This window comes from Lygodium microphyllum, chromosome 30 (genome assembly GCF_053477565.2).
Source record: "Lygodium microphyllum isolate KBCC chromosome 30, Lygodium_microphyllum_v1.1.10, whole genome shotgun sequence".
Taxonomy (NCBI): Eukaryota; Viridiplantae; Streptophyta; class Polypodiopsida; order Schizaeales; family Lygodiaceae; genus Lygodium; species Lygodium microphyllum.
In genome coordinates, this window is record NC_141164.1 from 94458739 (window position 1) to 94486599 (window position 27861).

Consider the following 27861-nt stretch of genomic DNA (forward strand, 5'->3'; position numbering starts at 1 on the left):
TGCAGCGATTGGCAGAGAGAGAGAGAGAGAGTTCTTGGCAGAGAGAGAGAGAGAGAGAGAGAGAGAGAGAGAGAGAGAGAGAGAGAGAGAGAGAGGGACAGGCAGATAGACATTTTACAAGGACAGATCTGTGCCGAGGAGGCAGCAGATTATTGAAGAGCAGAGACTGTAGACAGTGCATCCTGCTGCTGCAGTGAGGGAGCGAGCGAAAGAGAGAAGACAGCGGTATGGCTGGCCTGGATATGGATTTTCTCGACCGGACGGTGGCAGCCCTTGGCCCTGATTCCGATACTGAGGAGCTGGAGGATATGGTGCCATGTACGGAGGAGCCGCCTCCGGGTTTTGAACTGCCACCGGCAGGCAAACGCTCTAAGCACACTTCAGACGAGCCAATGGGTCCTCAGGACCGTTCCTATGCGCAGGTTGCCTCCGAACCTGTGGATTCGCAGGAAATAGACTGGGAGCATTTGCTGGACTTTGCCAATACTCTGCTTGGCGATTATGTCCAGCATAATAATGAAACTTTCTCTGCTGCGGCTGCGGATGATGTGCTGGAAGCGACAGTGGACCCAAAATCAGTCTTGCGGTCCTTCTCGGTGTTCTATGACCGTGCAGTTATACTTTTTTTCACCGGCAGGATCCCAGTGCTCTCACATATTCGCCAGTGGATGCACCACTTATTGCAAGGGGAGTATGTTGAGGAGATCTTCCTTGGCCCTCGCGGCTTTTATGAGGTGCTGTTGAAATCCGAATCGCATCGAGCTGAGCTACTGTCCAAGTTGCCACTATTCTTTGACCGCCGCTTGGTCCATGTGGTACCATGGCGCCCTATGGCTGACTTCCAGCGTCTGCTTCAACGCGAATGCCCGGTGTGGGTGGAAGTGGAAAATTGTCCAGCGGTATATTGGCCATTGTTGAAAGATGCGATGGCGGTTGTGGGCACAGTGCTGGTTCCCCCCAGCCTCAGGGCTATGAACCGAAACCGTCTATGCATGCTATGGGATACGGCCAGGAAAAGGCCTGCGTGGCTTCGCCTCAATTGCGCTGGCATGCATCCTTTGCATTTTCGCCTGAAATGGGGCAATTTTGCCGGACACTGCTTTTCATGTGGTAAATTAGGGCATTTTGTAGCTGAATGCCCGGAACGGCAACTGTCTTCTGAGGAGACGCAGGTCGTGCAGCCCAAGGATGACATGGTGCTCGATGCCCAGACACAGGAGACCCTTCAGCCCCCTACTGTCATGAAAAAAGGTAAACAACAGGTCCGAGCTTTGGATTCTCCTAGCTCTGATTGGATTGAGGCACGACAAAAAAAAGGTAAAAAGTTGGACGCGGGCCTGGCAGATCCTGGGCCTCATGTTTCCCCGGATTCCGTGCGCACGTACACGCGCAGGAAAGACATGGTCACCCCACAGCAGGTTGTGCGTACCATGGCCCCGTCAGCCCCCCGCAATCCGTCTTCAAGGAAAGTCTATTCCGAGGGCCCCAAGGGCCCACCTGCTAAGCTGGCGTTTGATGCGAAAGGCAATGTGATTACTCCTTGGGATAGGCGTTATCCCCGCCCTGCTCCCAAGGTAGTGGATTTCCCTTCTACCTCTAAAGCAGGTCGCCCGAATTCATTTGCAGTATTGGCTGATTTTCTGGATGAGGGTGTCCTGGATGCCCTCGCGGAAAAGATGCAATCGAGGCAACAGGCGCCTCGTTCCTGACTTCCTTTGTTTGAAAATATATGAAGATTGCCACGTGGAACGTGCGAGGCATTTGCTCTCGCCATAAGCAGCATACCATGTGGTCTGTCTTGCATGAAAATCAGTGGGATGTATTATGTGCAGTGGAGCACAAAAGTCATGGTGAGGCAGGAAAGGTTGTGGATTGTCGTGGATTTCGTCTGTTTTATGCAGGGACACATGCTAAGCATTATTCGGGCGTGTTGATGATTGTTCATGAGAAATACCAGCCTGTTCTTGTTAAAAATGATGTGCACGGCCGCTTTTTGGTAATCGAAGTCCTATTTGAAGGTGAGATTTTATGGCTACTGGGGCTTTATGCTCCCAATGATCCCACATCCCGACGGGATCTATGGTTGACTTTGCAGGGCTCCATGGCACTTGGCCGCAGAGGGTTTTTGATGGGAGATTTCAATATGTGTGTTGACTCTTCGCAGTCCACCTCAGGGCATTCGGTAATGGATACGCCAGAAAGCCGGGTGTGGAACTCCTTTGCTTTGCACATACTTAAGCAAGATCTTTGGTCGTGGCTTCACCCTTCTGTTTCAGGTTTTACTTTTCATTCTGCGCAATATGCAACCACTTGGTCGCGATTGGACAGAATGTATATCATGCAGGGGGATGATTTTCTTCCCGAGATGCTGGAGATGAAGGTCTTGCAGCAATATGCGTTGTCGGATCATTTTCCCCTCCAGCTTGAGATGCGGGCACAATCTGTTGCACCTTTTATGCAGTTCCTGGATAAGCTCCCTTTACGCTTCAACTCCTCTTATTTGAAGCATCCAATTTTTCAGGATTATATGCAGCAACTGATTGAGAGGTTCTTACTGGACTTCGCCTCTGAGGGCTTGGCTTCGTTTGCACGCCTGCTCTCTAATGTGCAGCGGGTTGCTCGGCAGTATGGGATTCACACTGCCTCTCTTTGTCGCCGCCGTCGACTTGCAGCAGAGGACTTATTGGCCTTGGTCCGCTCCTTGCTCCTGGATTCCCCAGATGATGATTTTCTGCTGTCACTGGAGCGGCGTTTGGCCCATCTTATTCAAGTCTTTAGCTTGAAATCTTATCAGCAGGCCAAGCTGCATAACTTGACTGACACATTGCAAGATAATGCCTGCCAGTCTCATAAGTTCTTTCGCGCCTTGCATGCTTCTCCGGCTCGCGAAAATATGACTCGACTTCAGGACTCGGAAGGTCGCATGGTCACTGATCCGCAGACCATTATCAATATGTGCAGAAATTATTTTATGGATCTTTTTGGTTCTTCATCCTTGCCGTCTAGCCAGGTTACGCATGCCCGCTCGGTCTTCTATCAGCTGGTCCACCAGCAGGTTCCGCTTGATATGCAAGCCTCTTTGGAGGCAGATATTTGCGAAGAGGAGGTTATGGATGTGTTGTTGCACCTGCCTAAGGATAAAAGTCCTGGTTGGGATGGTCTCACTAATGAATTTTTTGAGCACTCAGCCACGCAGTTGGTAAAGCCTTTGGTGGTCATGTTCCAGCAGGTTTGGGAAACAGGGGTCATGCCTTCTTCATGGAAAGAAGGCCTCATCAAACTGATCCCCAAGGTCCCTTCGCCGTCAAAGCTGCAACACTGGAGACCAATTTTGTTGATGGGCGTGATGTATAAAATCTTTTCCAAAGTGCTGGCAAATCGGCTTCACAAGCACCTTCCAGCTCTTGTGCACCCCCTCCAATATGGTTTCATTAAGGGACGCAACATTTTGCACAATATCTTGAATGTGCAAATGGCTATTGATTATGCGAGGCACTCCAATCAGCAAGTGGTCTTGATTCAACTAGACCTGGAAAAGGCGTTTGACTGTGTGGACTGGTCTTTCCTTGCAGAGCTTATGTCTGCTATGGGCTTTGGGATCCGCATGTCCCGATTGATCTACACCATTAGTACTGAGGCTTCTTCAAGAGTTATGCTTAATGGTGGGGTCACAGAGCCATTTCTCCTTGCACGCTCGCTCAGACAAGGCTGCCCTTTGAGTCCTCTCTTCTTTGCCTTGGCGACTCACCCGGTCCTTTCAATGTTATCCTCCATGGCGGCTTCTGCCCAGCTGGCAGGGTTATCTCTTCCTTTGGGGCAGCACTTCATTAGCCAATCCTTGGCTGATGACTCCTTTATGATTTTGCAGGCGGACAGGGATAACATTCGCAAGGCATTAGATGTTTGGACGCTCTTTGGTCAAGCTTCTGGTCTTCGCATCAATGCCTTCAAGTCAGCCATTCTCAGTTGCACGGAGCCTGATTTAGAGTCATTAGGCTGGCAGGGCCAGGTGGTTTCTCGTGGCGCGATTGTCAGGCATCTTGGATACCCATTGGGGGTGGATGTACGGCCAAAGGCCCTGCTGGAGTGGATTTCACACAAACTGGCCGCCAAGTTTATGTATTGGAAGTCGCAAGCCTGGCCGTTCCATGTCCGCCTCAAAGTGGCTCAGACAATTATGCTACCAATGCTGACGTATTTCCTGCCATTACTGCCATGGACGCCCAGTACTTTGAAGGCTCTTACTCATCCCATTCGTTTCATGCTATGGAAGAAAGATTCACTGCAGGCAGGCATTTCCTGGATTTCATGGTCACATGCATGTACCCCTAAGCGCATGGGTGGTGGAGCTATTTTGGATGCAGAAACTCATATGCTGGCTCTTCGTTGGTCTCTGTTTCGTGCCATGTGTGTGGATCATCACCCGTGGACCATCATAGCCCGTTATTTTCTTGAGGACAGCGGCCTCCGCCAGGGTAACACACGGCTTCGAGCCTCATGGTGGCATGTCCTTAATGCTGACGCTCGTTTCTCCAGTCCCTCTTCCTCTTTGTTAGTGCATTTGGTCGGCTCTTGGAAAGTGGTGCTCCAAAAGGCCCGTTGGCATCCTGTAGGGGACCGCGTGCAGACAAATTCTTTTCAGCTGGAATTGTTGGCGGTATCCACATTACTTTCATGGGAAGATAAACATCAGCTCAGACCAAGATTTAACCGCATGGCCCGTTTGGGTGTGACTTCGATTGCGGATGCTACCCTTGCCACTCGCAATGTCCTTGCATCATTTCGGACTGCTAGGAGACTTTTCAGGATCCCGCGCGGATACCGTGATTTATGGGGGAAGCTTTCCTCGGAACTTCAGGGTAGGCAACCCTTTCCTGCCCTAGCTATGGATCGCCCTTGGCAGGACTGGGACCTTGCAGGCCGGTTGAGTCTGGAAAAGGCCTCTACTAATCAGGTGTATCATCTTCTCATTAAAGATCACCAATGGTTGGGCGTGAAAGTTAATGCTGTTTGGGGCCTGCGGAAATCACTGTCATGGTGGCAGGCAACGCTGATGGAGGGATGGCAGAACAAGACACCTTTCAAATGCAAGGTCTTTCTGTGGCGGGTAATGATTGGTGGTCTTCCTCTTGCTTCGGCCCTTTCCAAGCGTCGAATCTCGAATGGCACTTGCTTCTTCTGCACCACTTCGGCGGAATCGGCCCGACATCGTTTTCTTTCTTGCCCGCTCGCCAAGAATATCTGGTCACTCTTGTCACGAATCTGGCACGCGGTGGTGGGGTCTTCACTGACTCCCTTCGATTGGGTTTTTGTGCGCCCGAAGTATCCCACACCACCACCGTTACATATGAAGATCTTATTCCATTTTTTCAGATACTGGGGATGCTGGCACATTTGAACCACCCGAAATGCTTTTCTCTTTGATACGGCTTCTAATGTACCGCGACATATTGCAAGGCTTAAAGGGCTCTTGCATTGGCAGCTAGATCTCATCAGGCACTCTGACTTGCTCCCTCGGGAGGATTTGTATTCCTGGCATTTGGCAATTGCCTCTGGGTCCTTGCCATGATTGGTGTAACTTTTTAGTACCCTAGTCCGGGGATTTCCCACACGTTGGCCTATGGCCCTCGTGCCTCTTGTACTCGTGTAATCATGTAATCTTGTACTTTCTTCGTAATTAATACAATTACCTTTTACGAAAAAAGAGAGAGAGAGAGAGAGAGAGAGAGAGAGAGAGAGCATTAAAAAAAAAACGTAATAGGCATAAGGAGCAGATCTGAGAATAAAGTTTTGAGGAGCTGAGGGTAGAAGCTGCAAGAACATCAGCTATGGAGAGTACTTCTTCGACTCTGACTCATGTACGGAGGTAGAGCTTACTCCCTCTGGTGAACTCTCTCTCTATTCTCAGAGGAAATGCTCTGCATGATGGGCTGATTTCATCGAAGGGTTTTTTCAGCTTTGATTTAGTGTTGTTTGTTGGACAATTTTAATGCTGGAATGATGCTGTCCTAAAAGAGATGTTGTTCTGGACATGCTGGATAGTAAGAACAGTGCATTTAGAGATCTGGATAGTAAGAACAGTGAATTCAGAGTTCTATAGATTGCAATTCTGCACATGAATCATTGAGTTATGGTCATAAGAAAATGCGTTCCTAAAAGGGATGTTGTTCTGGACATGCTGGACAGTAAGAACAGTGAATTCAGAGTTCTACAGATTGCAATTCTGCACATGAATCATTGAGTTATGGTTGCAGAAAATACTTTCCTAAATGGGATGTTGATCTGGTCATACTGAATTGTCCTTAAGCAGCTGGGATTTACTCAGGAAAGATGAAAAGAAACTGTTCACAGGTTATGTGTTTTGGAATATTTAATTTTTGTAATTTTCCATCTTTTAATTGATAAACAAATACCGAGAGGAGCGCCGGTATTCGGGGCCAATCTGGTGTTGAGCGAGGGAGTGAGGTCTCTGTTTGTGTGTGTGTGTGTGAAAAGGCCAGGTGTTAATTGAAGGAACTATGGCTTTATGTGAGTCATAGACCGGTTTCAATCACTACTGGCCTCTAAATACTCTTTGAGGTCTTTTTGCAAAGACCTAGCCCCCATATTGGGAATCCCGATAGCAAAGCTGAGATAACTAATATATTGAATAGCCATAATTTAGTTCGGGTTCGTGGAATTGAGCATATACACATTTTCCTTGAAGTGCTCTAAGTGACACATAGCCTCTATTCAACCTAGCAGTTGCTGCACCTCGCAATGAAAGTGTAGGTATTGTAAATGTGACTCCCAGATATACATAGGTTCTAGCGTACTCAACCATATCTTGGCCAAGAGTAAAGTTATGTCGCGCTTTGATTACCCAAGGTTGTGTGGTAACGAGCCTTAATTTTAAGTCACTAAGCTCGCAGTAAAAAATTATGGGCCTTTTCAAGTCACTGAAAGATCAATGATGTTTGTTATAGGTTACAACTTCCAGAGCATTGGAGAATTCACAATGCTTTTCATATCCATGTTTTGAAGCTTTATGAAGGGTCTTCACCATTGGAACTTGTAATAGAGGATCCACTTGAAGTAGATGAATATGGCAAGATACTTCAACCAGAGCAAATAGTCTTTTATATGATCAAGAAATGAAAAGAAACATTTCTAGAACATGCCTTTTAGATTTAAAAATTACTCTCATTTAGATTCTAAATGGATGCCAGAAGAGTATTTTAAAAGACTATCTAGAAATACTTGCAGCTTATGAAGAAGTTGTAGGATCAGAAATACTTCAAGCAATGTCTTGAGAACAAGATGGATTTTAAGATGGAGGGATGTAACCAACTTTTTGTATATCAATTGTTATCAAGATATATGGGCTCAATGATTCAAATTAATTTGATGCTCATATACTTTGAAAGGTGATTTATATTATTTGAGTATATTCATCTTTCTAATCAAGAGTGGCCAATGGTTAGGGCACCCTATAATTATACTTGGGTCGTCATTGATGAGATGCCAAAGAGAAATTGAAAGTTGAGTCGAGCAGGGAGATTGACTAGAAAGCTTAGACGACTAAGACTTTTAAACTCGGATGAAGTAGTCTTGATGGAGATAAATAAGGTTATTGATAAAGAACTGTGGATGATGAGAGTGATGTGGCTGTTGATGTGAAGAATTGGTACTGAAGAAGATGATGCTCCTATGGGTACTGTAGATGACGTTCAAAAAGATGTGGTAATTGATGGAAAATGATATTTGCATAAAGAATCACTGATGGCACAGTAGAAGAAGAGAAATGAAGCATGGAAGGATGAGGATACAGAGGCTCTTAAGTCCTTTAGATGATCCTCTACGAAAGTCCTGTAAGCCAATTTGTGCTCTTTCTAAGGGATGTGTCTATTTACTTGATTGGCGACTTGTGCACGTATAGGTGGATTTGGGAGATGGATTGGGAGAATTCTAAACTTTAGGTGATTACTATTTTTGGAAGCTACTCAAATGAAAATTCTGTTCATGTTAAAGGCTTTGGAATTTTGCAATGAACAATTTTGTCTTCAGCGGCTATCTCAAATTCCTAACCATCTGAGAGATTGTTAAAGTAGAAGGTTTAGAAGCTTCTTTCTCTAGAAAAGTGATATGTGACATTTAGTATAGAATGTGTCATTTTGAAGAGACAAGTATCTCTACACTTGTCATTTTCAGCAAACACTTGTCATTTGTAGCCTCTGTTTTTCACTTTTGAGCACCCAAGCCTCACACCTATGTTACCAGTCATGTGTATCTTGTGTGGTAATCTCTTATCTATAAGTCTCAGCCTGAGTGAGACGAGGACATTAGGAGCTTTGACATTGTCTTTGTCTGTCATGTTATGTGTTTTAAACACTTTAGATGGAGGGCACATTAGTGCATTTCTTTTTGTACACTTTTTGCTATTTTTTAGGGGTTTAATCACATTTAGGGTTTTTCCTTTTTTTCGCCTATATATAGATAGTGTGTCCTCCCACTTTCATTATTCATTATCCATCATTGATCCTTTGTGATCAGCCAGCCCTCCTCATTCTCTCATTCCCCTGCTACCATCTAGCACCCACACTGATGCGCAGAGCTATGTGTTGGGGTTGACTATTGCAGCCTTGTTCTTTTAGCCATTGCAGTCACCTTGTTGCTTCTCTCTTCTACATTCTCTTATTGTCTTATTTCTCTCTCCTTTTTCACTTTTCTCTTTCCATTGCACATATGATACCCATGGTGTCAGAGCCACGCGTGGAATGTGGAGATCTTGAAAATGAGTGTTGTTCGCGACGACGAAACTTGCTAGGTGCTTTCTACATGTGCTGAAATCTTGCGTTTGGAGTCAAAGAGGGCTGGGTGGCTTGTTTCCAACCCTTTATCACTGCGTTTACTGGGGAAGATTTTCGTTTTTTTCCTCAGGTAGCTTCTAGCAGGCTAGGTGATGTCAATCTGCACGTGAGTAGCTTCTACTAGGCTGGGCGACCTCTTTTTCCCCCATTCAGGTCTATGTTTCTAAAGGCAAATCCTATATCTATTGTGTTTTTGGTTTGTTGGAGTAAGTCCCTATATTACTTGTGTTTCTATGCAGACAGTCCCTGGCACACTTGCTACAGGAATAGGCCTTGCATTGGCTGCGCTTTGTGCAGGCATCCCCCCTTGAATCTGTGTTTTGGTGCTTGCCAGCCTCCTTTCTACTAGGTAGCAGAGAGACATGGGTATGGAGCACAGGGTGGGGGTGGGAAGAAGCTTCATGAGAGTGTTCACTTTGCTTGATTAGATATTGATGCTTAGAGCTATTATAAAGGAAGATAGGGCAAATGGAAAGAGGATTATAGCTGCTTTGTGGATTTTCGCAAAGCATTCGACCTGGTGTTCCGAGCCAAGCTCATGCAATGACTGTAGGATATTGATACTCCAGAATACCTACAATGGGGAATTTATGCCTTGTATGAGTTAGTGACAAGGAGGATACGTGCTCTAGAACAACTTTTTGATATGATGGGTAATACCTACGAGGTGAGTACTAGTCATTGCAATTTGGTATACACATGCCATGGTTTTTCACGTATAGCTCTGAAACTAAGTATGTATCAGTGTATGATCATCAAAGATTAAATACTAGTTGCAAGTTTTTAGTTAATGATCATCAATTATCAATGATTGCGAATAGTCGTTAGTGAGTGTGGTACTTAGCAACTTAGGGATTGTACTTTCATTATCATTCTCACATACTAGATGTGATCTTTCATCACTCTCTTCTCTCTTATTGTTCACTTGATTTTTTTTTTGTGTATGTATATGTGTATGTGTGTGTGCGTGTGCGTGTGTGCGCGTGTTGCTGAATCCTAACCTAACATGGCTAGTGTATTGATACTCATCTTGTTGTATATGGATGATCTGGTATTGATCACGGATTTCCTTGAGGGCTTCGTAGAGATTCATGGATGTACTATAATGGATAGAGGATTGTTAGTGAACCTTTGGAACACCAAGATAATGGTGTTTAAAAATACTTTTTTCATTGTTGGTTGGCTTCATGGCAATAACATTCAACATATCCAATATTGTGAGATTGACTATCTCACTTTGACCATCTACTTGAGGAGGATAATAAGAGGAAAAAGTAAGCTTTGTACTTACCAAAAGAGACTAGTGGTTTGTGGATCTCTATTATCCTTGATGGATTGTGGTAACCAATGATACTTAAAGATTTGTTGAATAAATATTCTAGCCATATGTTGAGACTTGATAGGCTTCTTGACTAGAATGAAATGAGTTTTCTTGCTAAACCTATCAATAATAGTCCATACTTCATCATTGCCATTTGTTGGTTTTAGCAAGGCAAAAATAAAATCCATAGCAATGCTTTTCTACAGTTGGCTTGGAACTGGTAATGGTTGCAAAAGCCCTATAGGCTCTTGATGAGCAATTTTAATCTTTTGGTACACAAGACATTCTTTGACAAATTATTTAGTGTCTCGTCGAAGACTTGGCCAAATGAAATACATTTGAAGTGTCTTGGTTGTGGCCAGAATATCACAATGAGCTATATAAGGAGCAACATGACATTCCTCAATTACCTTAGGCTTGAAATCTTTAGTGCATAAATTATCCACCATCAAAAGAAATCCATATTTGAAAACATAAGACTTTATCCTTTTACTAAGTAAACTTTCCTAGATGATTTTAAAAACTTTACGAGAAGCATACATGTCCTTGATACTAGTGAAATTTGTATGATGAATCATGGGGAATACATGAATCTAAGGCCTTCTTGATAGGGCATAAGCTACCTTGTTTTGCTTCCCAGGAATATGTAGTATTTGAAAGAATTGAGCTAATTAATTGGCCCATTGAATATGCTTCTCAGAAAATTTTGGTTGATTGAGAAAATGTCTGAGACTGTCATGGTCCGTCTTTATGAGAAATTCTTTACCTGAAAGATAGTGCCTCCAATCTTTTAAAGCTTGAATGATGGCCATTAACTTCTTTTCATAGGTAGTAGCATTCTTTTTTGCATTTTGTAGTCTTTGCTTGCATAAGCAATCGCATGTCCTTTGTGGTTTAAGACTCCACCAATGCAGTCTCCTGAAACACCACATTACATTTAGAAAAATTTTAACAAATTAGGTATAATCAAAATAGGTCTTTTGCTAATATAGAACTTTGGAGCTTGAAAAGCTTCATTTTCTAGTTTAGTCCACTGTAATGCCATTGCTTTCTTAGTTAAATAATGCAATGGTCTAGCAATGATTGCAAACCATTTAGTGGATCTCTTGTAATAAAAGCATAATCTTAAGAAACTTGGAACTTAATGAATACTAGTCAATTCTTGCCATCTTACAATAGCCTTGAATTTTTTTGGATCGATTTGAATCTCATCTTTGGATACAATATGGCCCAAGTAGTGAATCTATTCTAAGAAAAAATCACTCTTTTTGCCATCCACATAAAGTTTGTGCTTGCATAGCCCTTAAAACACTATTTTGAAGTGTTGCTTATGCTCTTTTTCATCTTTTAATGGAAGCAAAATATCATCAAAGAAAGTACTTGTAAACTTCCGATGTGCTTTAAAGATTCTTTCCATCATTCTATTCAAAGTTGCAAAAGTGTTGGTGAGACCAAATGGTAGCACAAGAAACTCTTACAAATCAAAAGTTATCTTGAATGTTGTTTTATGAATATCTTGAGGAGCAATCCTTATTTGATAGTAGCCATTCTTCAAGTCAATCCGGCTGAATACTTTGGATTCGTCCAAGATATCATCAATTCTTGGAATGAGAAACCTATTCCAAATTATCATTTTGTTGAGGGCCCTATAGTCCGCAAACATGCACCAAGATCCATTTTTCTTTTGCATTAAGAGGATTGAAGAGTAAAAATGTGAGGAATTGGGTCTTATAAGACCCTTCTCCTAGAGCTAATTTACTTGCTTCATAATCTCCTCGTGTTAGGCTCACATGATAGGGTGGCCTATTTAGAGATGAGCTACTAGGAATGAGATCAATGTGATGATCTTCTGATCTCTTTGGTAGTAACTCGTTAAGTAAAGTGTGAGCAAAAAATTCTTCTTACTCCTCTAAGAAACTCATTCACTTCTCGTTCATATTAGAGATGGACTTTTCAATTCTAAACTCTTTGTTAGAATCTTTGACAAGAATCAAGTACGAGAAAATAGACTTTTTCATTACTTTATAGATTTCTAGATGGGATAAGATGGGAATAGAGTTTCCTTTCACTGTCACATCAAAAGATATATTTTTACCCTTAAAGAGAAATCTAAACTTATTTGATTCCAATCAATGGTTAGATATACTCTTCTATGCTAGGGTATTCCTAATACAACATCACAATGACCAAGATCTTTCATGACAAAACTCTCATGATCTACATAATCTCCTATCTCAATTCATAGTTTCCCAAGAATGGGAGTAACTAAAAACTCCATTTTTTGAAAGTAGCACCTGACATTTTAGATGTTCCAAACCTCTCCTTTGGTAGAGGTAGAGCTTTAACAATTTGAGGATGGATATAATGATATGTAGCTCCTATATCAAAATGAATGAGAACCTTTTGATTAGCAATCTTTCCTCAAGCTATAAAAAGCTCTCTTTTCTCTGACATAGTTATATCCTATTGCAAGGATTTCTTAGGTATAACATTTGCTTGAAGTGTCTTTTCGGTTGGTTTCTTTGTCTTATTAGGATATTAACTAGCCATGTGTCCTTTTTCTCCACTAGAGAAACATCGTTCTTCTCTTGTATATTTTGCTAACTATTGATATGCTAGCTTTCTTTTGAATCGCATTGGTAGTGTATCTCCATTCTTATGCTTTGATTCTAGTTTATTTGACTTCTTTTGGCCAAACACCTTAGACTTTTTTCATTTTGGTTTTTCTTTTAAGGCTTTACCAAGCATCCATAGCATATGCAACCCTTCAGCAGCTAGGGTGGCATCTTGGGATGCTTCCAAAATGTGTTAGGCTTTTCCATCTTGATAGCTCGCCGTACTGTTGGGTGTAATACATGGATTAACTTTCTCATCTTCATATTGGAAGGAAGTTTATCAAGAGATGTAAATTTTAGAGAAACTATTGCAAACCTATTAATATATGTTTCAACATTGTCTCCATGGCTTTTTAGCTCATCCCATTCTTGTTGCACATCAGCTTCAAGGGATGAAGGCAAAAAATTCTTGTTGAACATCTCGTTAAACTCTTTCCAAGACTTGGGTTTCTTTCCCTCTGGAACAACTTTGAGTCACCAATTTAAAGTGTCATCCTTCATATGCATTTCAACCATCCTAATCTTTAATTTTTCTGCATAATCTTCACCACTAAAAGAAACATCGAATTATTTAGTAAAAGGCAGCTTTTTAAGAATCTCTCTTACCATAGAAAATGTCAAACTTGACACTTTTCTCTCTAGGCTTGAAGTCTCTTTTAGCATTGTTTTCCTTTGCTTAAAGCATCTTTGGAGATTTAACTACCATGGAAATAGTTGGTTCTCTGACTTTCTCCTTGCCCTTCTCCATGGTGGGATTCTTGGAATAAGAGGAGGCAACTTGTGTATGATGAGACTATGAAGTCATTGCTTAGCTAGATCCTGGAATGATAGGTGATGTGTTACCTTTCTTAGACTTAGTTGTATCAATAACATTGATACCTTTCATGCTAAGGTAGACCTTCGTAGTCATAATACCATGTGTCTCAAGAGCCTTCTTGGTAAGATAATCTTTAAAGATCTTCACTTCAGCCCATGCTTTAGGTCTTCTCTCTATCAAAGCTTGAATTTTTGGATTGGCTTCTTGCTCCTTGTATCTTTGTATCTTCTCATAATCAGAGAAGCATACAGATATAAAGTGTCAGGAGCCTTCCGTTGTTGACCAAAATTCTCCTCTTCGCCTCTTGACATAGTGAGAAAGCTGAGCTCAAAGATCTTGTTACCCTAGAAAAGTTCTTGTAAAGAATAAGTCCTTGCTCTAATATCAATGTAAGCGTAGGGAAGAATGTGAGAATGACAATACTTTGAACTTAACCAACTCAATTAATTATCACCATGAAAATTAGATAGATAGGAGAGTATAAAGCATGTGGCTGAAATTTCATCATGAGAGCTTATTTGAAATGAAGAGGTGAGACGTTCAATATATAGGTGTGGAGCTTAGATGCTCAAAAGTGAAAAGTAGAGGTTACAAATGACAAGTCTAGGGATACTTGTCTTTTCAAATTTATATATATTCTATTCTAGATGACACATGTCACTTTTGTAGAGGAAGAAACTTCTAAACCCTTTACTCTAAAAATCTCTCAATGGTTAAGAATTTGAGAAAGCCGTTGAAGACTAAATTGTTTGTTGTAAAATTTTGGAGCATTTGACGTGATCATAATTTCCATTTGAGCAACTTCGAAAAATAGTAACCGTCTAAATTTTAGGAGTCACTAAATTTAGATTCTAGAGGGCTTCATTATATAGGTTTAGTGGTTTACGGCTCTTTGCTTTGATCATGAGTATTTGGTTTCAGTTTCTGAAGCCACTTATTATATGGGCTTTTGGTCAATGCGACTATCCAAATGTAGAAGTCTTAGTTATCTAAGCTTTTTGGTCAATTAGATCGCTCGACTAAACTTCTAATTTTTCTTCAGTATCTCGTTAATGATGATCCAAGCATAATTATAGGGTCTTCTAGTCATAGGCCACCCTTAAATAGAAAGAAGAATATACTCAAATAATACAAATTACCTTTTAAAGTATATGAGCATCAAATTAATTTGAATTATTGAGCCAATATGTCTTGGTAACAATTGATATACAAAAGATTGGTTACAAAGTAGCGAATTGAAATCGATTGTGCATGCTATGTGATATAGCCAAAAAGAGACCCAATTGGTTGTGCCTCAATGTAATATTTCTACACAATTAAAAATTAGTTGGCTAGTTCGAAAGTTAGTTAGTCAATTAATAAGTTAGTAAGATTACTAACTAAAGACTAACCAAAGTAAAAACTAACTAACGTTAATAATTAACGATTTTTATTTAATTAAAATATATGTTAAAAAAACCTAGAGTTGTGATCCGATATTTTTCTCGGATTGACAAGGACCGTAGGTAGCGACTCTTCACGGAAGTTACAACGTGAACGATAGTTATGAACCATATTAATCACTAGTGTTAATGTGTATAGTATGGATGGTCCAAAAATATTAGATTTTGGGCAAAACTAGCATATTTTAGATATTATCCTAAAAAGATATGGAGATTTCTAGAACTGGATGTTATATTAAAAAAAAAAGCAAGCAATGTTTTAGCTAGTTTTGGAGATTTTATAAAAAGAAAAAAAAAAGAGATTGGCGAAATCACGCGCGCCGCGATCACAGTTTATAGGTAGTAAACAACACTTCGAACAAGGAGAAAAAGGAGTGATTTGAAAGATTTCTAAGCAAGTCTCTTGTGTCTTGGAGTTTTACCCCTCTTCGGAGCCAATGGAACCATCAGATTTATGATTTGAGCATCAGATTACTAATTTTTCCAAGATCCCCTCTACAAAGAGCTCTTGCTCTTAGCCACAACCCTTCTTATCGTGTTTAGCTATAAATATGAGGCATGGGAGGTACAAGGGAGCGGAAGGAGACCTCGAGAGGCTCTGAGAGAGAGAGAGAGAGAGAGAGAGAGAGAGAGAGAGAGAGAGAGAGAGAGAGGAGTTATCTCGAGAGGTTGCAAGGGAGAGAGTTAGCTCAATTTGCCCTATCCCGCCATCTTTTCTTACGCTTTTCCATCACAAAATCCATTCCTTCCTTATCTCTCGAATCTACTTGTGGACCATGGCCCCCAAGCGAAAAATGTCGCGTTTGGATGGCACTCCTACAATCAGCAATGAAGCTTCGGGCGAAGGCATCACTGTCAATCCAATTGTGGCACCGGTCGTAAATAATGTATTTTCGAATTGATAGATGCTTGCTTTGATTCTCACATGAGATACATTAGGCTTTATTCTTTGGTGTGCTAGAATAGGTCATTGAAAAGGATAAACCACATCTCGAATATTCAAAGATGAAGTTTGCGAAGTGTTTGTATCAAGGGAAGTTAGTTGCACCTAGTTGCTATGCGATGAATCCATGCATAGCACAAGTAGAATATGGGACTCTAAAGTATTAAGCATTGATGAGTCTTCGATTAATCTTTACTCAGGACAATACTGTTTAAGATTCGTAGATGCAGATAGACGGTGCATACATGGGAGAGATTATGTGAACTTTACATCAATGATACGCGACTCCCTGTCTCAGGAGAAAGGAAGCTAAAGTCAAGATAAAATGCTACATAGTAGGAAAAGGCTAAAAGATAAATATCACTTAGAGAAGAGGCATAAATGCTCTTGCAAGATTGATTAACTCGCATTGAAATGATAGGACTTACATTGCGTAGAGTATTTGAACTCTTAGCATATACCTTAGCCGAAAAAAGGGAATGTTAAGTAAATTTTACATACAACGGCTTCTGATCCCAAGGGAGAGAGAAAATACGTGATGGAAAGGTTATCACAACTATTCCTGCAATGTTTGAAAAAGAATACCATTGTTTTTATTGGTTGATCAAACAATGTCCTAAATGCTTTTGCATTAAACTGATTATTGAGATGTGATTGGATGATTATTCCAAGTGCGTGTGTTTGATGATAAATGCATGGCAAGGTTTTGTGATAACAAATTTTCATGGGAATAAATGAATGTTTTTTGAGAGATGATATTAGGCTGATTGTCTTGATTCTTAATTAGATTAAGGAAAGAATATTTTACGCGAGTGGATAATCTCCAAGGTCACACCGTGCTTCAACCTGAGAAGGCATTGCTCGATTCACGGGCCGAAGGTCAAGTTGTGAAAAGGCCAACCACAGAAGTTGTGTTTCACTCTTAGGCCGCTTGGGGTCAGGTTGAACTCTGGACATCCCTTGCCAGTTCGGAACGGAGTTGAAGACTGCCATGAGCCCAACATCTGTGTTGCATTGGAGGATCCCGTTCTAGATAATGGATGGAAATTATGGTGCCATGTGATTTGGACCGGTTACTTCTGTCGGACAGAAAGGATACATAATTTCTCCTGTATGGGCAGGAGATAAAGATTAACGTGAAGATAAGTTAAGGAATTTGTTTGAACTTGTTTGTCAAAGGATTGCTTGCTTTGTTTTGGTGTCAGTGCCATAAGTTACGCGAATGAACCTCGTTCCCTAAAAGGCCTAATTAATGAAGCTAATTTTAAATGTCACACATAAATGTAATAGGACCTAATTAGAAAACTAAAGCTATCAAGTGAAGTGGATGGGCGGAACCCCCGACGGGTCCGTCCTACGGCATGGTGGTCATAGAGAACTGGGAGGCTTCTCACAAGGTTTTACCAACGTCCGACCTTCAGGTATTGTTAAGTTAGAACCCGATTCATGCCGTTTTAGGGGACCGGATTGGGACAATGCCCTACGGGCAGAGAGGTTGAGTGGCGCATCTCTCTCATTTCCCATTCTCTTTGAACCAAGTGCGGTATGGGTTCGCTTCGGCTTGGGTATCTCTGCGTAAAGTAGGATGTCCAAGACTCGACGCCAGAATGCTGTTAGGAGACCTTGACCACTAGGAATCTAGATTTCAGGTCGATCCTAGTGGGTTCGTCTGCAAGCGTTCCGTTGCAAGGTAAACTTGGAAAACCCTAGGTGACAAACCTCGGAGCATTCCATGGGAGTGCCGGGCAGTGACGCTTAGATTCGTTTCTCGATGGACCGCTAAAACGTGCTTCATAGGCGGGCACGTTACACTCAATTATAGTGATATGAGGCTGTTAAGATATATGATGGTGCAGAGAGACAATAGGGTTTGTAGGAAGAAACATAGTGTGTGGGCGGCAAACACTAAGAGAGAAAACAAACTCAAAAACACAAGAAGAACATGGTGATGATGCACTAAATCATTATGAGAAGAAAAGCTGATACAGTGGAGTCGAAGCTCAAAAGATGATTTCACTAACTTGTTTGACTTAGGTGGCAGCACCTGTGGAGAATCTAGATAGTGAAGGGAGCGAAAGGTAGTCCTCCAGGTAGTGGGCTATCAAAGTAATCACTGGAAGGTAAACGACAACTGTGAAGGGAAGGAACCATAGTCCTCAGATTTCATTGGAAATGAGGAAGATGATCTCTAATTGTTATCAGCAAACGTAAGGTATGATGTGCCACTAGGTGACCGAGAAGGAGGCCAGACAGAGGAGAACACTCCATTTGAGGAATGCAAAGTCCAAGAGGTCACGCCAAGTGTGGGGTTATGATGCCAGGGTGAGGGGAGCACTTCAAGCTGCCAAATGCAAGAGTAGATGAGATCCTACGATGACGCCGAACTTAGCACATGTCTCAAGTGTGATCTTATGCTCAAGTTGCTAGTCAACTCGATGACTCACAGGAGTCAGATTGGGAATATTTACTAGATTTTGAAAATACTTGGAGAATATGTGGAACATGACCAACATAATCTTTTTAATTTTACGAAGAGGATGTTCTAGATACGCATGTGGACATGAAGGTGTTCTGCCCCTTTTCCTCTTTCCACTAGCAAGGTGTTATTTTGTTATTCACTGCTATAATCCCTAGCATGTGGACATGAAGAGAATGTCCCATTTGGGTGGAGGTTAAAGGTTGCTTGACTATTTTTTGGCCACTATTGAAAGATGCCATGGCTACCATTGGAAAGGTTTTGTTTCCTCCAAGTAGGCAGCTAACAAAAATCGGTTGTGTGCTTTAGAACACAATACAAATTGTTTGCACACTGGTTCTACATGCATGTATCCTTTGAGATGAGGAGGATGATCATCTTATGAGAGAGGATGTGGACAACCCAAAGTCTCCATGTTGCTCTTGAGAGAATTGAAGAAGTGGCTCATTATGATAGACATGGTGCATTGATCTAGAGCTAGCTATTTGCACTTTGGAGGTTTGGAGAGTCGAGATACTACTAACTAGGCTTTTGAAAGGAGGCCCTAAGAGAGATTAGTGGAACCCAAATGAGAGTGTTTGGAGAGACCCGTTTTCTTGGAAAGACCTTGTGATGTGGTCTTTTTCGGTTACATCCCCAAGTGTTGCTATACATCATTGGTATAGACATGGTGTATTTGTACCTTTCTTGTTGACTTTTGGAGGATATTGGATAATAGCTGCCAAATCTAGGAAGATTTTTCCTTCTTGTGGTTAGTAGCACATAGGAGGTTGATAGTTGACATGTGGAATGGCCCTATTAGTCATATGCAAAGTCTGAGGACAGCCGCCATATGCACAAAAATTTTGGGGCAATATTGAAATGTTGTTAAGAAAAGATAGGCTGAGATAACCATGTCTAGGCTGTGAGAAAGACTTGAGTTAGGAAGCATGGGATAGTGAAACTCCACCATCTAAAGGATGGCACAAAGGGGAGAAATGAATCACCAAGAGAGAGAGGGGCAACAACCATGTGACAAGGGTGCACATGTTCTTGGTACACATGTTCTTGGTAGTGTGTGTCATTATTGGCGAGGTAACAGATATTCAAAGACACTGCTTGTGGAACTGCTTTAGGACCATAGAGGTTTGGAAGATAGCCCTTAGGATGGAAAACCATGGTATAATTGGGAATGATAGACTTGGGGAGTTGTAGCTTGGGTTGTAGAGAGAGGTCTAGTATGTGGATATAAAGATCTTTAGTGGAATCACTTGTGTCTCAATGTTGGTCAAGCACTTGAGCATGATCACAAAGGTTCTTGCCACAAATGGGAGTTGATTGCCAACATTATTGCTCACTTCATTTGGGTTGCGAGCGTAGTCAAGCCATTGATTTGGAAGACATTTCTACTGCATAGACTCTTTCTAAGATTTGGATAGAGATTATCTACACACTCCATGGGAGATGAAGAGATTATAGGGTGACTCTAAAGGCATGAGGAGAGATACCTTATTCGTACTAGGGACTTTGGTGTCTTCTTCTACTTTGAGTTTGATATACTTTGGCATTACAGCTAGCAAGACTCACTACTTACTCAGTTCTCATATTGGATTTTATTTCTAAGGTTGCTTGCAGTCCTATATTTGCCTTATTTCTTATTTTGTAATTATATCTCGAGGAAATTTTCTCCTGAGGTTTTAGTAATGAAAATTACTTTTCTTTTACCAAGAAAAGAAATTTCTATTAATAACACATTGGTGAATAACGAGGTAAAATGCAAAGTACAAGGAACTCTGTGAAGAGTAACTAAGTACATCACAAATACAATGGTTGTGTGAACAACCAATCCGGTGGGCTGTAATGCCAAACCATATGAGGGACAGTTTGGAAAAAAGTGCCCGAATCCCATATCTGCAAAAAAGCCTCTGTTCTCTTCCTCATCCTCTCAGAGCTACCCTGCATCCTCTCCCATCTCCCACGGAGAGTGTGAATGATCTTTGTCCAGATCCTTGATAGAGTCTTTGCTGTGGATACATCCAGAAGGTTGATAGCATGGTTGCATCTCGTAGTCCAAATATACCTGGCTATGATACTGGCAATCAACTCCCATCTATAGGAATGCCCTTAGATCCACTGTGCCTGTGAGTAATCTGGAGTGAGAATCCTGCTTAGATGCTATCTAATGATGAGAAAAGAGTAGCTCCCTTCGACATCCTCATAGCCACATATCGTGCCTCTATCTGTGACCCATGCTACAACCCCCCAAGTAACCACTATGGTCTTTGTCGTGGTGTGAAATACCATCCTGAGGACTTTCCAAACCTCATGGGCTCTAGGGCAGTCCCATAGGCAATGTCTTTGTCTCTCCACCGGATCGCCGCATCTTGTGCATGCTACTAGGTCCCTGTCGTATCCAGGCCACGTGCCAATTGCTAAGCTCCTGTGAGCTACAAGCCATAGGAAGAGAGAGATACTCCTAGGCTTGAAGGTATCATGTAGCCTCCTCCAAAAGTCACCTAGGGACTTTGTGTAATTCCCTCTCCGTGCCAATGGAAGGAGGCTGTTGGTTGTGCTCTAATCTTGCTTATATGTAATCTCCTCCCCAATCTAGTAGTGCAGCCAAAGAAGGCCACATCCCAAGGCCTATGAAGGAATGGATCCCTCCACACCCACTCTCTTGGATCTGAGTATACTTTGTAGAGGTCTCCTTTGGTAAGCCGAATATCTCCATCCATCAACCACACAAGTGGTTGGGTTTGGGTCAACGCGCCACTTCCTCTTGAAGTGAGCCACTACTTTGATCCTCTGTTTGGAGCATCCAATGATTGCTTCTTGGACGAGATCCTCTCGCTGGAGATAGCCATCCTCCTCAACCATATAAGTAAATGTCCTGTATATGCTAGTTGCAAAGACTGCTAGAAGAATGTCCCCTATAGAGAAGAGACCGGTACAAGTCTGAGAGGTGTCTGTATCTGTCCGCCAATCTAGTGGAACTCTCCTCATCGCAGCCTTAATCATAACTCTAGCTCCCCTGAGCCCTTGTAGTCTCTGTCTCTGAGCCTTCTGTGGTAGCTCCAGGAATGCAAACCACTCTCCCATTGATACATCAACCTATAAAGAGAATCTCCCCCATGATATGTATGCTTGTGATTATAGAAAGCTCCAAGATGAGCATTATCACCATTTGAGAAGGATTGGACCAAGTGTAACTTCTTGAGTGTTGCTCATGATTATTTTGAAGGTACTCTTAGTATGGACCTTGAAAACACTAAGGCAATCTTGGAGCGTTCTTGTCCTAAAGGCGTGTTATAGATGGGTAGTCTATTGTCGGGTTTCACTCATGCTATGCTCACAGAGGAGTATCACTGATCAGTAGGACACTGGGGGACTTTCTACTCTTCGTATGAGAGGTTTTTTCCCCCAGATTTATTCTCTTTTTTTTATATGCCTATGTTACACATTTATGGGTACTTATCGTATTGTACACACTTCGGGTGTGAATACCCTCTTACAACCCTAAGGTTTAAGGGTTGTACCTTGTACTTTCATCTTACACTTTCAATCTATTGCATTGGGTGTCGTGCTTCACTCTCCACATTGTCTACTCCACTCTCAACAGAGCTTCGATCCTCTCCACCTCTCATATTTGGTATTAGAGCTCAACCACAACTCAGCAGATCCTAGAGCCATTGCCTCCAGCTTCTTTGCTGTTGTCAACAGCTCCACTATCTCCAGTAGAGCCACCAACCAGTTTGCCTTGCCAGGCTGCACCATATCAAGCTCCGTGTTAGTCTGAACGTTACCCGAACCGCTAGCCAAGACACATAGCGCCAACAACGCTGCCATTCCGTCTCCCTGCGCCCTTGGTCTCTGCATCGCCCCTGGTCAGCAAGGCCGCCCATTTGCCTTGTCACTTGTGTTGCATGCACCCAATACTGAAGCCGCCAGCGCTCCGCTTGTGTCTAGCGCTGTGCCCGCGTGCAGTGCCGCTAGTGCCGTCCATGTGGACCCTCTATGCTCTGTCCCTGCGCGCACTTGCCGCTTGTGAATGGGGCCGCCCGCGCCTGTGGCCAGCGACGCCTGTGCATGCGCTCCTCTTCTGCCGTTGACCTGCGCCTGAACCTCCGCCCGCCACTGGCTTGATTGGTTTTTGAGGGTTTTTTTTTTTGGAGAAAAGAAATTATTACTTTTTTATTCGAGATTCATCTTTGGAAAAGGGGCTTCTGCCCGGGCAGGCAAAAAAGTTTGAATATGTGTCTGGGACACGATTGATGTAAAAATTTCTTCGCAAATGAGTCACAAAATTTGGGGCTTTTGGGTTTGTATATGCAGAGCAGTTGTAGTCTGAAATAGACTGTTTTTGAGCATTTTGGGGCTTTTGCTTCTACCGTGTTGTTGAGCATTAAATGCACCTTGGATTGCGTGCATTATAGACAGTTTTGATAGAGTGTACTTCAGTTTGCTAATTGTAGCAAGCTATTTGCTGTAGTTTCTGGAAATTTTGAGATTTCTAGGTTGGTCGAGCTAGGACATTGCTCTTTTGCTCTTTTTGGCATTGATTATCATGGAAAATCAAGGAGGTGATGTATTTACCTATGTATCCAAGGAGGACAGGTTGGATGGAAATAACTATTCACTCTGGTCCTTCATGATGAAGAATGTGCTGATTGTGAAGAATCTTTGGGACTATGTAAGCGAATAAGAAGTTAGGCCTGGAGTTGTGGCTCCTACTACTCCTCCAGCAGGACATGGACAATGGGCAACTCAGCCCATTCAGCTTGCTCTACTTCAGCCACTTCCCTAACGATCAGCAACTCAAAAGGCATGCGATACACGGGATACATAGGCTTTGTCACTGATTGCATTGGCAGTTCAACGGTCTATTATTCCTCACATTCGGTTTGTAGCTTCTTCACAAGAAGCTTGGCTGACTTTGGAGCAGATGTTTGGTAGTAAGAATGAGACTTGCATCGCTTTCCTAAAGAAAGAGCTTGAGATACTGAAGATGGATGAGGGTGATTCTATGTAGGATCACCTAAACAAAATTCAGGACTTGCGTGAGCAGCTTATGAATGTTGATGAGTATCACTCATATGCACAACTGATATCTACTACATTGAATTCATTGCCGCCCTCGTACTTGGCCTTTCATAGGGCCTTGAACCTCACCATGAGGATTGCCCAATAGCCGATTACTTTTCTTGAGTTGGTCAATTCACTCTTAGAGGAGGAGCAGACAAGAAGAAACAGGGGGTGTAGATGTTATAGCCTCTAGGCAGGCTTTTATTGCACAACAGAAGGGCAAGGGCAGCCGAGCAAAGAATGCTCCGTAGAGCTCTGGGAATTTAGGTACTTCACAGGGTAATATGAAACAAGGGTGCATGTAAGTCAAGAAGGGCAAATGCCATTATTGCAAGAAGCCAGGCCACTACATCACTGAGTGTAGAAAGCACATAGCCAAGGAGAAGAAAAAGGAGTCAGGGATGTCTATTTCTGATGCTCCTTCCACTGCTACTAAGGTAGCGCCTTTGTTGCAGACCCGGACTATTGTTTTTATACATGCAGTTATGACTCTTCTTGGGCTGATAGAGCATTTAGCTCTATTGAGGATGTAGACACATGGTTTTTTGACAGTGGTGGTTCTAGGCACATCACATCTCGCAGAGATTTGTTTGCTTCTATTGATGCAGCTCCAGTTGGCAAGTCTGTATAGTGTGTCAACAATGCATCATACCCTGTTAGAGATATTGGGGAGATTGTGCTCATAGCCATTGATAGCTCTATTCTCTGCCTACACGATGCTTTGTTTGTGCCAGGCATAAATAAGAAATTGCTATCTATTTCTTCTTTGGCACGGTGTGGTTTATAGGTCACCTTTGATGATGACAAATGCATGGTGCGAGATAAGGAATACATGACTTTGGTCTTGACTGGCACTCTATGTCATGGGTTGTATGAGTTTGATGCTCTTTTAGTTGATCAGTCGGTATATTTAGTGTCCACTCTTACTCCTGCTATGTTACAGACGGAGTTATGGCATGCTTGCATGCGGCATGTAAACTATGGTAGCTTGATGCTTATACAACGTACCCATATGCTAGATGGATTACCTCTCTTTGAGCATCGGTTTTCGTTTTCCCATGATGTTGCTTTTAGAGCCACAGCCAGATTACAGTTAGTGCACTCAGATGTATGTGGCCCTATGTAGACAAAGTCATTGGGTGGATGTTATTACTTTGTGACTTTTATTGATGGCTTTACTTTTTACTAGCTCCTGCTGGGTCTATTCTTTAGTGAAAAGTTAGAAGTGTATGATGCATTATTGGCTTTTGCAGCACTTGTTGAGAACCGATCTGGTTGTAGGGTAAAGACTCTCCGTTCGGACGGACAGGGGGAATATATGTCCTCTATGCTAATCATCAATTCACTATTGCTTATACTCCACAGTAGAATGGGGTTGCAGAGAGGAAGAATGAGTCACTCATGGAGATGCAAGATGTATGCTGAAAGCAAAGAGTTGCCACATAGTTTTTGGATGGAAGCCATTATGTGTGCTTGCCATGTTTTGAATAGATGCCCCACCAAAGCATTAAAGAATATCACTTCTTTTGAGGCTTGGAATAGGCGGAAACCTTCTGTTGGGCACTTTCATACTTTTGGGTGTCTTGCATATGCACACATTCCCAAGGTACTTTTGGGTCAAATGCATTTTTGTGGGGTACAACAGTGAGAGCAACGGATATAGACTATATGATCCTATCTCTAAAAAGGTATTTGTTAGTAGAGATGTACTTTTCAACGAAAAATCAGAATTATTCTTTGCTGGTTTTGACACATATCAGGCTGCCAGTGATGTATTTGAAGGGCTGCTGCCCATTTCATTTGGTGATTCAGTTGGAGTTTTAGCAAGTGAACTTAATGTTCAGCCAGTTGCTCTATTGGAAAATGCAGAAAATCAGCCATTGGCTGATCTGAATATTTAGCAAAGTGCTGAATCTGAAATTCAACAAGAGCTTGTGCAGAGTCATGAGGCAAGACAAATGCCTAGGTGGTATTTACAGACTATGAAAGATAGTCATTTGGATGCTCCCATGGTTGGTTGTACTAGAAGGCAAGCTCGTATGCATGATATTGAACATACCATGGAGTTTATTATGGCAGCATATACAATTGATAATGAGGAGCCTCAATGTTTTGAGGATGCACAACATAATGTGCATTGGTTGGTAGCAGTGCAAGTTGAGTTTGATTCCATCATTAAGAATCAAACATGGGATTTGGTGTCTTTGCCTATTGGGAAGAAAGCCATTGGAACAAAATGGGTCTACAAGCTGAAACGGAATGCAGACAGATCCATTGACAAATATAAAGCCAGGCTTGTAGCCAAGGGCTATGCACAGAAGAAAGGCATTAACTATGAGGAGACATTTGTTCCTACCTCTTGCATGACTACTATCAGGTCTATGGTTGCTTTGGCTGCCCATTATGGATGGATTGTGCATTAGTTAGATATAAAGACTATATTTTTACATGGGTAACTTTATGAATAAGTACATATACAACAGCCCATTGGTTTTGTAGTTGAGGTATCCGAACACTTGGTTTGCAAGCTGAAAAAGGCTTTATATAGCTTGAAACAAGCTCCTAGAGCTTGGTACGCAAAGATTGATGCCTTCTTACCCAGTCAAGGGTTTATAAACAGATCATCAGAGTCTACTCTTTATGTATTTAAAGAGGGGGGATCCATATTGATCATTTGTCTATATGTTGATGACCTTTTTTTTTTACAGGGACACATGCTGATTAGATTTCAGCATTTAAACAAAATTTGTAGCAAACTTTTGAGATGTTAGACTTGGGGTCTTTGCATTATTACTTGGGCATTCAGTTCATACATGATGCTAGAGGTATTGGTTTATCACAGTTAAGATACATTGGTAAACTCCTTGAGAGGTTTGGCTTACAGGATTGCAAGCCAGTTTGTACACCAATGGAACATGGACTGAAGCTCTCATTGCATGATGACAGTGATTTATTTGATATACACACATATGCTCCAATTGTTGGATGCCTTATCTACCTATGTAACACTAGGCCGGACATACAATTTGCAGTTTTAGCCCCGAGCAGATATATGCATCAGCCACGCATGTCACATTGGCAAGTTGTCAAGCGTGTTTTCCGTTACTTGCAGGGTACTGGATCTCTTGGATTGCTTTATGCCAAGGGGGGACCATTGCATTTACATGCTTGTAGTGATTCTGATTGGGCTGGCGATTATGATTCATGCCACTCCACTAGTGGCAATTGTTTCTTTCTTGACTCATCTTGCATATCTTGGCTTAGCAAGAAACAGTCCACTGTTGCCACATAGTCATGTGAAGCTGAATACAAGGCAGCTTTCACTACCAGAGTTGAATGTGTATGGCTTAGACGCTTGCTAGCTGATCTGGATGTATCTGACGGAGCCTACTTCTTTGTTCACTGACAGTCATAGTACCATTGCACTGGCATGGAACCTAGTGTTTCATGCATTCTCGAAACACATTTAGATACATTATCTTATTATTAGAGAGAGGCTACATGTAAGAGATATCAGCCTTGTCTATTGTCCTACCACTAGTAATGTGGTAGACATCTTCACCAAAGCTCTTCCTCGTGACAAATTTGAAGCATTTCGCAATGCTTTAATTTGATCTCCTTTGGTGGTGGATGACCCTTGTATTTTGATCACTCTTCACTCCAGGGGGATTTGTTGGGTTTCACTCACGCCTATGCTCACAGAGGAGTGTCGCGGATCAGTAGGACAGTGGGGCACTTTTTACTCTCCATACGAGAGGTTTTTTCCCCTAGATTTATTCTCTTTATTTTATGTGCCTATGTTACACATTTACATGCACTTATCGTGTCGCACACAGTTCGGGTGTGAACACCCTCTTACAACCCTAAGGTTTAAGGGTTGTACCTTGTACTTTCATCTTATACTTTTAGTCTATTGCATTGGGTGTTGTGCTTCACTCTCCACACTGTCTACTCCACTCTCAGCTGAGCTTCGATCCTCTCCACCTCTCACATCTATGAAGTGTTATATACTTTGGCATTGCCTCTTGGAGGAGCAAGGAATTCTAGGTATAGATAGCAAAGATAGAGTAGACCTTCAAAAACGTTGGGTGATGTTTGTGCTCCTTGTCGTTTTTTGCAATTGCAAGATCGAAAAGAGCCTTTCATGGTGATTTATGATGTTGTCATGGGACGGGTGATTTGCAGCAACATGGTCATGAGGTGGCCTGTCAGAGCTGTATACTCAAGGCAGGGGACTTGGAGTTTTAGCTATGACAATGGGGATTTAGTTATCTTTCCCCATAGCCATGCTGCCTATGACAATGGTCTTAGCTTATTCTCACCATAGTCACATGGGA

The 27861-nt window shown here is 42.1% G+C and overlaps 1 protein-coding gene across 10 annotated transcripts in view; it reads left to right on the forward strand.

Moving 5' to 3' along the window:
- LOC148010138 (ARM repeat superfamily protein) overlaps positions 1 to 27861 on the forward strand; it is a 197807-nt gene that overhangs the window by 112540 nt on the left and 57406 nt on the right. The window lies entirely within an intron of this gene.